Below are 14,583 nucleotides of genomic sequence, written 5' to 3'. Positions count from 1 at the left end.
CACGAACTGTGAATGGTGTTCCTCATCTGCAAAGCTTCCTGCGGGAGGTGCACTTTCCACGAGTATTTATTTAGACGGTGCTATCGACTCAGTGGCACTGTTCTGTGGCAGAATTTGCCTCCAAGAGGCATTTCCCCTTTCTGATCACTGGACAGAGCCTGTCCATTCCAGAGCAGTTCTACTGGAAGGTGCACCAGAAGCTGTCTGTCCCATCTTAGTCCTTATCTCTGACCTCTTTCTATCAATATTTGTGTATTTCCATGTGCATGTGAAAAGAAGCCCCACTGATAGAATTGGAGGAGGAGAGAAAGCAAGAGAGAACCTTAGAAAGGGCCTGAGTGAGACAGAACAAAGTTTCTAGGAAGTGTATCTTGGAGGTGCCACGTGCAATGCTGATCTTGGAGTTAGGAGACAGAACCTTGCGGGGTGGGGCAGGAGGGAACTGGGACCTAGGGCAGAGTATCCAGCTTTTTGAGAACCAGCCCCAGACCTTAAAGCTCACACACCACCAGAAGCCAGCACTGCCCTTAGGCAAGGGAGCAGCTGCTGGGTTTTATGTCCCCTGACACAATGAACCACCATACCATAGACAAAGGAGTGATCCTTCCCATTTGGGAAAAATAAACCAAAATAAAAGGAAATAAACTCAGAGGAGGTTCTTAACTCTTCCCAAAATCACACAATATTAGTGGAGTCAAAATCTGAATTGAGTTCTTCCAGGCTTCAGAGCCACTTTTTCCCAGGTCCCAAGTCTTCTTGGGGGCATGAGGACGGGGAAGGGTCAGAGCTCACAGGAGCCCCTGACTGCTTTGACTTCAGCAGTCCACATGGTGACCCAGGAGGTCACACCACAGCCAGCCCCTTCTTGGAGTGAGGAGTAGGAAGCCAAGGGCCACGGCTCAGGCGAGGCAGAGCACATCACCCAGAGGTCTGCCGGGCAGGGTCCCCCGCTCTTGAGGAAAAGCACTAAACTAAACATATCTGCCCTGCTTTTAAAAATCATCCATGCACATCCTCAGGCCCACGAACAAATACACGGAGCCCCGTGCATCAGCATGGATAAATCACGGTCAGCGAGGCCCTGCAGACAGCATCTTATTTGATTTCTATGACAGTAGGAGATGTGGACGTTGCCCTTACTCCAAGGTGGAGATAAAATATATCTCCACCCATATATTATATATAAAATTTTATCTCCACCCATTTCTCTCTCCTCCAGAGGCAAAGAGAGTCTGGGACATTGGCCAAGACCACAAAGCTCTTGAACTGGGCTCTCTGTGACACAAGAACATGAGACTAGATGCACGGGGTGGAGAGAAATGACAAAAATTATCCAGTCAAAGATCATGCCACCTGATGTGGCAACGGCTTTGGAGAAAGGCAAGACCATGGCCTCCCAGTGTCAGGTTATGGTTGAGAAGTAATTCTGCACCTGAATGCAAGCTGACCCCCACCCCAGTAATTTTGGCTGGCTGCTCTGTTAAGTAGAATGCTGAGGTCAGTGTGATCGGTAACTGTCACTTTTCTGTCACTCTGGGGGACTTGGGGGTATGGGAGGCTTCCCCCAGGAGGTGAGGCTGCACAGGACCTTGGAGGCTAAGGAGGTTTCAGAGAGGAGAGTGTGAGCTGAGCACACAGAAATGATGAAGAGAGAGGTCAACTGAGCCCATGCGGATTAGGGGTACACCAGGGTGCCGCCACAGAGAAAGGGAAGTGAGTGGCCTGCAGAAGGACCCACAACAGGGAACCCAAGAAAACAGGCAAGAAACCAACATGGGTGGTATCCTGAATGCCGGGTGAGATGACCTTCCTAAAGATTTAAGGAGTGAAAACTATAAGGAAATGAATATGAGGGTTTGCTGATGCAGAGCGAAATGAGGAAGAATCTTTTCCCTCTAATAGAAATGGAAATGACGAGGGGAGGGTGGGGATCCCCCAGGCACATCTAGGACAAAACTGTGCAAGACATAGCATAACAAGTCAGATACAGCCTGCGTGAAGAAAAGTACAGCATTGTACTGAGAGACATAAAGCAAGATCTGAATACATGAAAACTCATGCTATGTTCCCAGAGATAAGGATGAAACATTATTACGAAGTAAATTCTCCCCCAATTAATTTAGCAATTTAATTCAATTATAATTGTCAACCTAATTGAGATCTTTTTGCACTGAAGAATAGGTTAGAGTGCATAAGAAATTTCAAAAATTGTGAAGAAAAATTTTAAAACAACAAGGAAGAATAGCAAGGAGAAATACGTTCTGCCAGATGAAAATCATGACTATAACACAACCAAAATCAGAACCAGAAGTTAATGGCACACAAACAAATGCCTCAGCAGAAAACAAATGTTACCAGTGGACTGAAATTAAGTGTTTAGAAACAAAGTATGTGGCAATTTAAAATACAGTCCAATGGCATTTCAACACAGTGGGGAGATTTGGGCCAGGCTATCTTATTACAGGTAAACTAAAAATCCATATATAAAAGGCAAAGTAAATGAAAATATTAAAATATTAGTTTGATCTACAGTGAAGCAGATTGTCAAAACAGGAGAACTACAAGCCATAAAAGAATGACTGGTGGATGCACTCTAATAAACATTTTTAATATAAAATTTACCATTTTAACCATTTTAAGTGTGCAGTTCAGTGGCATTAAGTACCTTCACATTGTTGTGCAACCATTACCATTATCTGCTTCCAGAACTTTTTCATCTTCTCCAACTGAACTCTGTACCCATTAAATAATAATTCCACGTAACTCCCCACTGCCTCATCTGGCCAGCCCCTGGAGACCCCTATTCTACTTTCTGTCTTCATGAATTTGGCTACTATCTAATAAACCTTTTTAAAATGATATGGCAAGATATTTCCTGCACATACAAAATATGCAAAACCTCCCTCAAATTGATAAGAAAGTAAAGAGACTCCAATAAAAAAAATGGGTAAGTGATGTGAACAGGTAATTCATAAGAAAGAAAATGAAACCAATCAGCATAGAGATGTGAAAAAGTGTTCACATTTCTGATATGCAAAAACACTCAAAGGAAAACAATAGCAACTATTGTTTTGATGATAAGACTAGTAAAAAGTGATAGCATTATTAGCACTCAGTGCTGCAAAGTTGTGGAGAAAAGGTCACTTTCCTAAATTGCATGTGATATGTGAATGTCAGGAGTCATCTGCAGCAGCCCACCTGTTGGAGTGTGGTTCAGCACAGAAGGGTGGAGGGACATCGAGGGCCCTCACAGCACTGTTTTGCCTAGCAAAACAAAGCAAAACCGGGAATTGTTGACTATATTATCATATAGCCACACGATCTGCAACTATAAAAAAGTCAGGTTTTAGACCCCAATCTACTGATCCATTCAAGGCAAAAGTAGATTGTGGAATGATGAAGATGGTATGATTCCCATTTCTACCACAAAAGAAGGAAGGGGTGTGTATATGTGTGTGTGTACCAAAAATTCTGGAAAGCTATTAACACTGATTATCTTTATCTTTTCTTTCTATACCTTTATCCTGTTTGGCTCATTATGAAAAGCATCTATTGTTTTAATTAAAAAAAATTAGTTCATGTTGTTGCATGCATCGGTAGTTCATTGTAATTCATTCCTTTTTATTGCTGGGTAGTGTTTGTAGCATGCACATATCAAATGTGTTTATCTGTTCACTAGTTGATGGATAATTGGGCTGTAGTTTGAGTCTATTACAAAGAATGCTGCTATGAACATGGACATACTATGGACATACATTTTTATTCCTGAATAGCATGGTAGATTCATCTTTAACCTTATAATAATCTGTCCACCTGTTTTCGTAAGCACCTGTACCATTCTGCATTCCTACCAGCAATAACACACAACACAGGTAGCCCTCAAAGCCTTAAGCTAAGTGAAAGAAGCTAGACACAAAAAACCTTGTACAGAATGATTCCATTTGTATTGCATAGAATTGCACAGAATGGTTCCATTTATAGGAAATTATGGAAAAGGCAGAATAATAGTGCTAGAAAGGTGGTTGCCTTGGGCAGGTGTTGGAAAATGCTACTGACTGAAAAAGGGCACAAGAGATTTTTGGGAGTGGAAGAAATGTTCTTGACTGCATGGATTAAGTAATCAAGAATCAATAATTCAGTTACTGTCTAATAAACATCTTTAAAATGATAAGGCAAGATATTTCCAGCACATATAAAATATGCAAAAAGCTCCCACAAATTGATAAGAAAGTAAAGAGACTCCAATAAAAAAAATGGGTAAGTGATGTGAACAGATAATTCATAAGAAAGGAAATTAAACCAGCCAGCACATAGATGTGAAAAAGTGTTCACATTTCTGGTACACAAAAGCACTCAAAGGAAAGGACAGGGGCTTGGGAGAGGGGTGTGTTACTGATGGAGTGGGGAACAGGGGTTTTCTTTGGTCTGGAATATTCTGATCTGGGTGACTATTACTTAGTGAATGCATACATAAAATTCTAATAAACAACACACTTAAGATTCGTGCACTGGTCGGGCACGATAGCTCATGCCTGTAATCTCAGCACTTTGGGAGGCCAAGGTGGGTAGATCACCTGAGGTCAGGAGTTTGAGACCAGCCTGGCCAATATGGTGAAACCCTGTCTCTACTAAAAGTACAAAAGTTAGCTGGATGTGGTGGCAGGCACCTGTAATCCCAGCTACTTGGGAGGCTGAAGCAGGAGAATTGCTTGAACCTGCGAAGCAGAGGTTGTAGTGAGCCGAGATTGCACCATTGCACTCTAGCCTGGGGGACAGAGTAAGACGCCATCTCAAAAAAAAAAAAAAAAAAAAATAGATTTGTGCACTCTATGACACCTCAACAAATTCATATTTAAATCCCAAAATTAAAACAAAAACACCAGGCAGCAGGCTTGGGATGTAATTTGCTGTGTCATTAGGAGCCATTGTAGTTTCTGAAGCTAGGGAAAAATATGTCGAAAGTGATTTCAGAACAGGAATTGGCCATGTTTTCAGGAAGCCCTGGTCAGGGAAGAAGAGTTGGCCACATTCTCAGGGGATGAATATGAGCATCAGCCACTGGGTGAAGTGACAAGGCCTGGGAAGGCCTAAGGTGGGGTGGAAGGAAGGCAGGGGCCCAAAAAGCATTTCAAAGAAGAGCACATACAATTTGAAGATGATAACTCAATGACATGAAAAAGGTAGGAAGATTGTAGAAGTAATAACAGCCACAATTGACATGTACAGAGTGTTTACTAAGTGTCTGGCCCTTTTCTACAACTTTGCACATGTTAATCTTTTAATATTGTAGGGATCATTATGATTTCCTTTTCATTAGTGGAATCTAAGACCAGAGAGGGTAAGTAGCCAGTTTGAGGTCACACAGTAGGGAGGCAGAGCTGAGAGGGCTTCTGCATACTGGAAGGAAGATGGCGAGGTCAGTTTGGGACACCTGGCATTACAGTCATGAGCAAACACCCACCACTTGACATCGGCAGGAGCCGATGTCAACTTGCATGCCCAGAGACTTCAGGATATAAAGCAAAACATGATTCAAGTGCAAAAGATCATTCCTGATAAAGCCACGATGCGATACCATCTCACACCCATCAGAATGGCCACTAACAACAACAACAACAAACAAACAAACAAACGAAAAACAGAAAACAAGTGTTGGCGAGAATGTGGATAAATATGAACTGGTTGGAGTATAAAATTGTGCAGCTACTGTGGAAAACGGCATGGCAGTTCCTCAAAACGTTAAACATATAATCGCCATATGATCCAGCAACCCCACTTCTGGGTACATACCCATAATAAGTGATAGCAGGGACTCAAACACATATATGCACACCATGTTCATGGAAGCATTATTCGCACTGGTTAAAAGGTAGAAACCACCCAAATATCCTCAACTGATGAATGGACAAACAAAATGTGGTCCATGCAGACAATGAAATATTATTCAGGCTTAAAACGGAAGGAAATTCTGACACATGCTACAAGACGGATAAACCTTGAGGATATTATGCTAATGGAAATAAGTCAGTCACAAAAGGACAAATACTATATGACTCCACTTAGATGAGGATGCTAGAGTAGTCGAATTCATCGAGACAGAAAGCAGAATGGGAGTTGCTAGACTGGGCGGGGGGAGGGGGAAGTGGGGAGTTGTTGTCTAACAGGGACAGAGTTTCAGTTTTGCAAAATGAAAAGTTCTGGTGATGGAGGGTGGTGATGGTTGCACAACAATGTGAATGTTCCTAATGCCACTGTGAAAAATGGTTTCAATGGTAAACTTTATGTGATATATATTTTACCACAACTTAAAAATAAGTAGCAACTAAGTAAAAGCCAAAAAAAACTATTCCCAGAAAAATCACACACCGAGAACTGTGGGCACAGTCACAGGGCTCAGTTGCAGCCTGACACCCCCAACTCCAGGGCAAGGACAGACAGACTGACTTTCATATTGATTTTTCTCTCTTTCTTCATTCTGAGCAAAATTAGACCTCCAGTATTCCAAATTCATCATCACTTTGCGATGCATTTTCATGCCTGTAATGATAGAATTCCTGCCTGAGGCTATAAATAATTGAGCTAAGATACTTCCAAACCTGGATGATAACATGTTCCTCGTGGGACACCGAGGCAGCATCCCTCAGCACTCCCTGTCCTCCGCAGCTATTAAAAGGCTCTGTGGGTGTCTGGCCACATGTCAGAAAGTGCTGCCTCAGAGGTAAACAAACCACAGCTAAAAAATAATAAATAACACATAGAAAGCTATGCACATAGATTTCCAAGGAGCCAGCTCTCTTCAACTACCCGCACAAACGGTGAATACGCATGAGAGAGGCTTGTTCAGATAAAAACAAGAATTCAACCAAACATGTAAAAATGTTGCCTGCTACTAAGTAGGCATGAGATGATTGGAGATTCCTAGAAAACCGGGAAATCCTTACTTGCTTTGGTCCCTGGGGTTCCAGGAGCCCAGAGACGTGAGGCAGGCTCCATCCAGTGCACCCCCAAGGGAGATCTGTGCTTTGACTCCACTCCTACTAAATGTACAAGGGCTTACAAGCTAATTTCCATGAACACTAAGCAAATGGATTGGAGGGGTAGACAGTGATAATATTAATATATGCATATAACGTACAATTAAATTAATGTATTGACATGATTACTTAATATTACTCATAAGAGGAAAATGAGGGGCACGAGATTCTGTATAAAGTGTGACTGAAAAGAAAATACGTGGAAAATTAACTGAAAACCCCAAGCCCTCTTTTTGTATATTTCTTTGTTTTCTAAAATTTCTCTAGTGCATATGTATGTACTACTTTTACAGTGCAATACAATTTATTTCTAAAGAATGTAAGTTAGTGTGGTGCAGCTATTTTAACCCCCAGCGGACATTTGGCAAAGTCTGAAGGTTGTCACAATGTTAGGGGGAGATGTGCTACTGGCATCTAGAGAGTGAAGGTCAGAGGGGCTGCTAATCGTCCTAAAATGCACAGGACAGCTGGTCCCAAAGATCGACCATGTCAAGATGGGGAAGTGAAGATTGCTTTGTTGAAACAGAAGACAGCAAGACAGAATGGCCAGAACCTCATAAAAGTACCAGAGAGAATGCGTGATGGTGACAGGAAGGCACTCAATCCTTGCAGGTGTTCAACTGCGTGGACCAGCCAGGGTCCACCAGAAAGGGCGCTGCAGAGACCGCTGGGTCAGGAGAGGATCTCAGCAGCAAGGAGGCCACCAACCAGCCCTGGACACCAGCAGGCAGCGCCAAGAAGGTGCTTGCTCTCTTGAAAAAAAAAGGCCACAAGCCATCACATCAGAGGAGGCAGGATCAGATCCAACATCCAACAAAGTACATCTCTCTTAGCAGTTATTTTAAGTATTAAATTGCATTTAACTAAATTATAGGAAATTACAGATTGGCCAATTTAATTTAATTTTCAGTGCTCAAAGGCTTTACTTCAAAAGGAACTATAAATTCCTAATCTTTATATAACAAGTCTTCATTTCTCAAGGTTATAAGCAGTAAAATGAAAACATGAAGAGAAAGGACTTTATATCAAAGCACTATGCCAAACAAAAGAAGCTGTGTTTTCTAAAATAAGTGACTTCCATCCTGCTAAGCAGATGCAGATGTACTAATCTTCATTTTTAAAAGGCCCTGGGGGCAGAAAGGAAGGAAGAATTATGGAATATAACTTTTTCACATGGAGTTTGTCTCATGAGTCACATCTTCTGAGCTGGTGCTCTAAGCAGCTTGCTTCATTTTTAGTCATTCCCCTGGATTCCTGAAAATGTAAGATTTTGACAAATAATGATTGAGGACCTACTATGTGCTGGGCCAGGAGCTCCTACAGGCCTTTTCTGAGGGCTGCCTGTCACCTCTGTGGGTCACCAGAGGACGCCTCCCCATGGGTTCGTCAAGGAATCTCAGACCCAAGTTTGCAAAGTAATGGGGTTCAATCTCCATTGCTTTTAGACACTTTAGACTTTGGGCTTTTCCAATAATAAACAAAAAATATTAATAGCATTTAACGATGAGAAAATGCTTATGATTGATTCTAAAGGAGGAAAGATGAATCTGACATTTTCTATACAGTTGGAACACTATTATATCAAAAATGCATATAAAAATATACCATCTTAATTAAATCATCAAAGCTGGCATCATCAATATTGGGCCACATCAATATTGGAGGTAATGAGGACATCAAGTACCTCCATGATAAGGCACTGGGGAAGGACACAACAATTTCTATTGTCTCCTGCCAGGAATGCATAACCCGACACTAATCATGAGACAGCAATAGGCAAATTAAAATTGAGGGAAATTCTATAAAATAACTGGCATGCACTCTCAGAAAATGTCAATGTCAAGAAAGACAAAGAAAGGCTAAAGAACTATTCCAGATTCAAGGAAACGAAAGAGATGTGACAACAAAATGCAATGTGTGATTCTAAACAATCCTGGAATGAAGGAATAAAACCATCAATGAAGGACATTATGGAACAATTGATGAAATTTGGATTTAGACTATTAAATTAGGTAATTGTGTTCTGTCAGTGTTAAAATTCCTGACTTGATCATTGTGCTGTGAGTATGTAGGAAAATAATATTGTCCTCAGGAAACGTGCACTTAACTAGTTAGGGTTGAAGAGGTATGACATCTCCAACTTATTCTCAAATAGTTCAGAAAAAAATTTGGGCTGGGCACAGTGACTCACGCCTGTAATCCCAGCACTTTGGGAGGCCAAGGTGGGCAGATCAGTTGAGGTCAGGAGTTTGAGACCAGCCTGACCAACATGGTGAACTCCCATCTTTACTAAAAATACAAAAATTAACCAGGCATGGTGGTGGGCACCTGTAATCTCAGCTATTCAGGAGGCTGAGGCAGAAGAATTGCTTAAATCCGGGAGGCGGAGGTTGCAGTGAGCCGAGATTGCACCACTGCACTCTAGCTTGGGCAACAAAGCAAGACTCTGTCTCCAAAAAAAAAAAGGAAATATGCAGCATTCCTTTGTTGTACTCTTGTATCTCTTTTATAAGTTTAAAATCATATAGAAAGTTTGAAAATGCACAGAAAAATGAAGAAATTACAAGCTATATTTAATAGAATCGAAGGAGCAAGTGATTGTAAAATAGATCATATTTTATGTTTCACAAGTAAAGAAAAACTATAGTCAATAAGATTATGACACAACACTTTCCTATCACTTAGGCTTTTTCTTTACACTTTTAGAGAACTCTTTTAGACTTGCTAATGGATCAATTTTTATTCTATATCACTCTTTTGTATATATAAAAACAAATAGGTAAGTGAAATAAGTTAAAAGTTATCCTCCAACTTCTCCACATGCCAATTTCAACACTTCTGAACCCTTTGATTCAGAATTGTTCACGTTTGTGTTTTTCTATGCAATATCATCCTCTGAGCCACCAAGAATGTAGATGATACAGCAGTTTTTCAAAAGAATATTCATGGTTATTTCCAGTATTTTCTTCCAAGCCACTGAAGTCTATCCTGTAAGCTTTAATGCTTGACCTTTCCCTGAAGGGATCAGGGAAAGGACTTTGGCCCACAGTGAGGACTGTCATTCCCTGAAATGATGTTGTACTGATCACTGAGCTAATTCTGTCAACACAAACAGCTCCAAGTGTGCCCATGCTCAAGACCAACAGCAACTATACAACTGCCATGGGCCTGGCAGAAGCAGCTGTGAAGACACCATGAATATAAACTGCATCGATTTCAGAGATATTAACAAGTGAAAAGGGTGCATCTTGGAATTAAAATGTGATATTTAAAAATCTTAACAGTGTTGAGTTTGTGGATGGGAGGTCATTCCAATTTTGTATCAATAAGCACACATTAATTTGTTGGTGTTTCTGTAATCAGAAAAAATGAATGCATTTTGATCCACAAGACATAGTTATTTTCTCTAAATCATGCCTGATTTTTATCTGTGCATTTCCTATGTTTCCCATCGCACAACCTTATCCATTAGCTCAGGTCTAAGGAGCTTTTCTGCTGTAGAATTCATTAATTGACCCAATAAATGTTCATTAAAAGCCCATGAGATATAAGCAAAAGCCAAACTCAGATGGTGCCTTCAAGGGTCTTAAAGTCTGGTTGCAAAGAGAAGGTACCACTTAGAACTGATTCAAGATGCGTATTTTTTTTTTCATATTTCTGAAATCGCTGTGGGCCAGGCAGCAGTCATGAGGTAGTTACCATTTCCTGCACATATGCATCAAAGCTTGCAGAACGGGTATCGTTAGTTTGAAAGAGAATTCCAAAAAAGCTAACATTTTAAGAGTCAGGTTTGTTAGGTATAATAAACCTTTTTTAGATGTTCAGTTATGAGGGTTTTATTGTTGCTGTTGTTAATTTTTTGCAGAGATAGGGGTCTCACTATGTTGCCCAGGTTGGTCTCAGACTCCTGGCCTCAAGTGATCCTGCCTCAGCCTCCCAAAGTGCTGGGAGCTACCATGCCCATCCTCAGTTCTATGAATTTTGAAAAACCCATATAGTCACGTAACTACCATCAAATCAAGAGATAGGATAGTTCTTTTATCCCCAAAAGGTTTCACCATGCTCCTTTTGTAATCAATATCTCTTTTCCCCACTTCCAGATCCTAGTAACCAGTGATCTAATTTCTTTCTCTACAGTTTTACCTTTTCTAGAATGTCATATAAAGGGAATCACATAGTATGAAGCTTTTTGTATCTGGCTTCTTTTACTTAGCATAGTGTTTTTGAGATCCATCCACATTGTTGTACATATTACTTGTTTTTTATTACTTAGAATTACTTCATTTAAGTCTGTTCTTATGCTGATTCTACACTGTATTGATGACTTCAAACTGTGAATTCTCTTTGAACTGATTTTCAAAATTATTTTGGTTATTCTAGATTTAAGAATCAGCTTATCAATTTCTACAAAAAAACCGACTGGTACTTTTATTGGAATTGTGTTAAATCTATAAATCAATTTGGAAAGGTTTTCACTTTTTTTTTTTCTTTTTTGAGATGGAGTCTTGCTTTGTCATCCAGGTTGAAGTGCAGTGGTGTGATCTCAGCTCGCTGCAAGCTCCGCCTCCTGGGTTCATGTCATTCTCCTGCCTCAGCCTCCCGAGTAGCTGGGACTACAGGTGCCCACCACCACACCCGGATAATTTTTTTGTATTTTTAGTAGAGACAGGGTTTCACCGTGTTAGCCAGGATGGTCTTGATCTCCTGACCTCGTGATCTTCCCACCTCGGTCTCCCAAAGTGCTGGGATTACAGGTGTGAGTCACCGTGCCTGGCCAGGTTTTGACATTTTAACAATACTGAGTCTTTAGTTTATGAACACGGTATATCTGTCCATTTATTTAGATCTTTAATTTTTCTCATCAACGTTCAATAGTACTTGGCATGTAACTCTTACACATATTTTGTTAAATGTAACACTAAAATATTTTATGTTTTTATGCTATTGTAAATGGTCGGTTTTCAATTTTATTTTCCAATTGACTTGTTAGTCTATAGAAATGCAATTGATATTTGTATTTTGACATTGTATCCTAAAACCTTGCTAAACTCACTTATTAGTTCTAATAGCTTTCATGTAGATTTGTCAGGATTTTCTATGTAGATGTCCATGTTAAATGCAGAAAAAAGATGTTTTTACTTTTTGTCTAATTTGAATGGATTTTATTTTTTTCTTGCCTTACTGCATTGACTTGCCTTGTTCTTGATCTTAGAGGGAAAGTATTCAGTTTTCACCATTAACTATGATATTGGCTGTAGATTTTTAGTGGATGCCCTGTTATCAGATTGAGGAACTTTCCTTCTATTCCTAGTGTGTTGACAGTTTTTATGATGAATGTATGTTGAATTTTGTCAAAGGCTTTTCTGTATCTGCTGGGATTTTCATATATATATATATATATATATATATATATAATTTGCCAATATGGGGAATTACACTGATTTTTTAAAATGTTGACTTGAAGTTACAATCCTTGGAGAACCCCAACAGGGTATAATGCATTATTTTCTTTTTGACATATTGCTTGATCCAATTTGTTTATATATTGTTAGCATTTGTGTCTAGGTTCATAAGTTTTCTTTTCTTGTAATGCCTTTGTCTGGTTTGGGTATCAGGATAATACTGCCTCAAAAATAAACTGGAAAGTGTTTCCTCCTATGTCCTGGAAAAGATTGTGGAGAATTGATGTTATTTTTTCCTTAAATGTTTGATAGCATTCACCAGTGGTACTGGTCCTGGAGTCTTCTCTCTGAAAAATTTTATACAATCATTTAATTTATTTAACAGATATAGGCCTATTCAGATTATCTATTTTTTCTTTAGCAAACATTGGTAATCATATCTTTCAAAGAATTTGTTCCTTTCATCTAAGTTGTCAAATTCATTAGCATCAAGTTTTCCCTTATTATTCTCTCAGTGTCTACAGCACCTGTAAGGATGATGGCCTCTCCTTTGTTCCTGATGTTGGTCATTTGAATTTCTCTCTTTTTAATCTGTCTAACTATCAGTTTATCAGTGGCATTGATCTTTTTAAAAACCATCTTTGGTTTTCAACATTTCCTCAATCTTTTTTCAGATTCCAAATTTATTCATTTCCAATGCTCTTCAAATGACCTAAGGGACAATAAAACTTAGGAAAAAAATAGATGGTAATGACTCTGGATCAAGAAATGATTCTGTATATTCAGACTCTGAATTTGAAGAAAATTTTAGCAATACCTTTTTTATATTGCTTATATTTTCCTTTTAAGAGATGTACAAGTGATGGCCGGGCGCGGTGGCTCACACCTGTAACCCCAGCACTTTGGGAGGTCCAGATGGGTGGATCACGAGGTTAGGAGATCGAGACCATCCTGGCTAATACGGTGAAACCCTGTCTCTACTTAAAATTACAAAAAATTAGCCAGGCGTGGTGGCGGGTGCCTGTAGTCCCAGCTACTTGGGAGGCTGAGGCAGGAGAATGGCATGAACCTGAGAGGCAGAACTTGCAGTGAGCCAAGATTGCACCACTGCACTCCAGCCTGGGCGACAGAGCGAGACTCTGTCTCAAAAAAAAAAAAAAAAAAGAAAAAAAGAAAAAACTAAGTGATGTACAAGTTATAATGATATGTCTGTGTCTGTAATAACCCCAAATAGCATTTTCAATATATATAGACTGATTCTAAGTGATATGAAAGTGTTGTGTCATATTTTAATTGGCAGTGTTTCTTTTTTTAGTGGTTATAAAATAATGAAGTATTTAACAGCAGATGATACAGTACGTCCTCACTTAATGTCATGTATAGGTTTTTGGAAACTTTGGCTTGAAGCAAAACTATGCACAGCAAAGCCATTTCATTATACCATTGGTGAGAAAAAAATATTGGTTTTGTTATACGCCATTTCACTTAAGGTTGCGGTTTCTAAAAACCCATTGATAATGTTAAGTGAGGACTTCCTGTCTTTAAAAGTAGATGAAAAATGGTCTGTGTCTTTAAAAATTCAATATGATGTGCAATGAAATCAAAGTCTAGATGAATACGGACATAGTGGCCTTGTAGCTCAGGACAAAAGTAAATCCATCTGTGGCTGAATATTTAGCCTGGAAGGTGATGGTAGGGCATGGACTGTGGACCAAGAGAATGGACAGCAGGCATTCAGTGTGGAGGATACACTGAATGGGAGTTGGGAGGAATGTTTGGAAAGGTGTGCTGCAGCCAGGCAAGTGGAACTTAACATTGAATGCTAAGTTAAGAATATTTTCATTGTGTTCAGCAAAGAATAGATAAGCCACAATGTTTAATAGGGAGTCATATGTTTGAGGTACATTAACCTATTGGCAGGAACAAAGGAAACTGAAGGAGAGAGAGACAGGAAAAAGAGAGAAATGACAAGGGAGCTTCTGAGGGAGAATCAACAGGTATTCGTAATAGAACAGGGAGAAAGATGAGATGAAACCAACTCCAAGCTTTTGAGTTTGGGAAACCATGTGGATTGCAGTTACAAGAAGAATTCAGAGATGGGAGCCAAGCCTGACTCCAGTAATAGAAGAGAATCGGGGAAGTTACGA

The 14,583-nt window shown here is 39.7% G+C and overlaps 1 protein-coding gene and 1 long non-coding RNA gene across 10 annotated transcripts in view; both read right to left on the bottom strand.

The window, feature by feature from the left end:
• The window catches only part of SHC3 (SHC adaptor protein 3), a 305,996-nt gene that overhangs the window by 83,069 nt on the left and 208,344 nt on the right, over positions 1 to 14,583 (bottom strand). The gene's annotated exons all lie outside the window — the stretch shown is intronic.
• LOC103878487 overlaps positions 1 to 14,583 on the bottom strand; it is a 33,004-nt gene that overhangs the window by 10,357 nt on the left and 8,064 nt on the right. The window lies entirely within an intron of this gene.

The sequence above is a fragment of the Papio anubis genome, chromosome 13 (assembly GCF_008728515.1).
Source record: "Papio anubis isolate 15944 chromosome 13, Panubis1.0, whole genome shotgun sequence".
NCBI lineage: Eukaryota > Metazoa > Chordata > Mammalia > Primates > Cercopithecidae > Papio > Papio anubis.
Note: the sequence above shows the minus strand (reverse complement) of the source record. Positions and strands in the feature narration are given on the sequence as shown.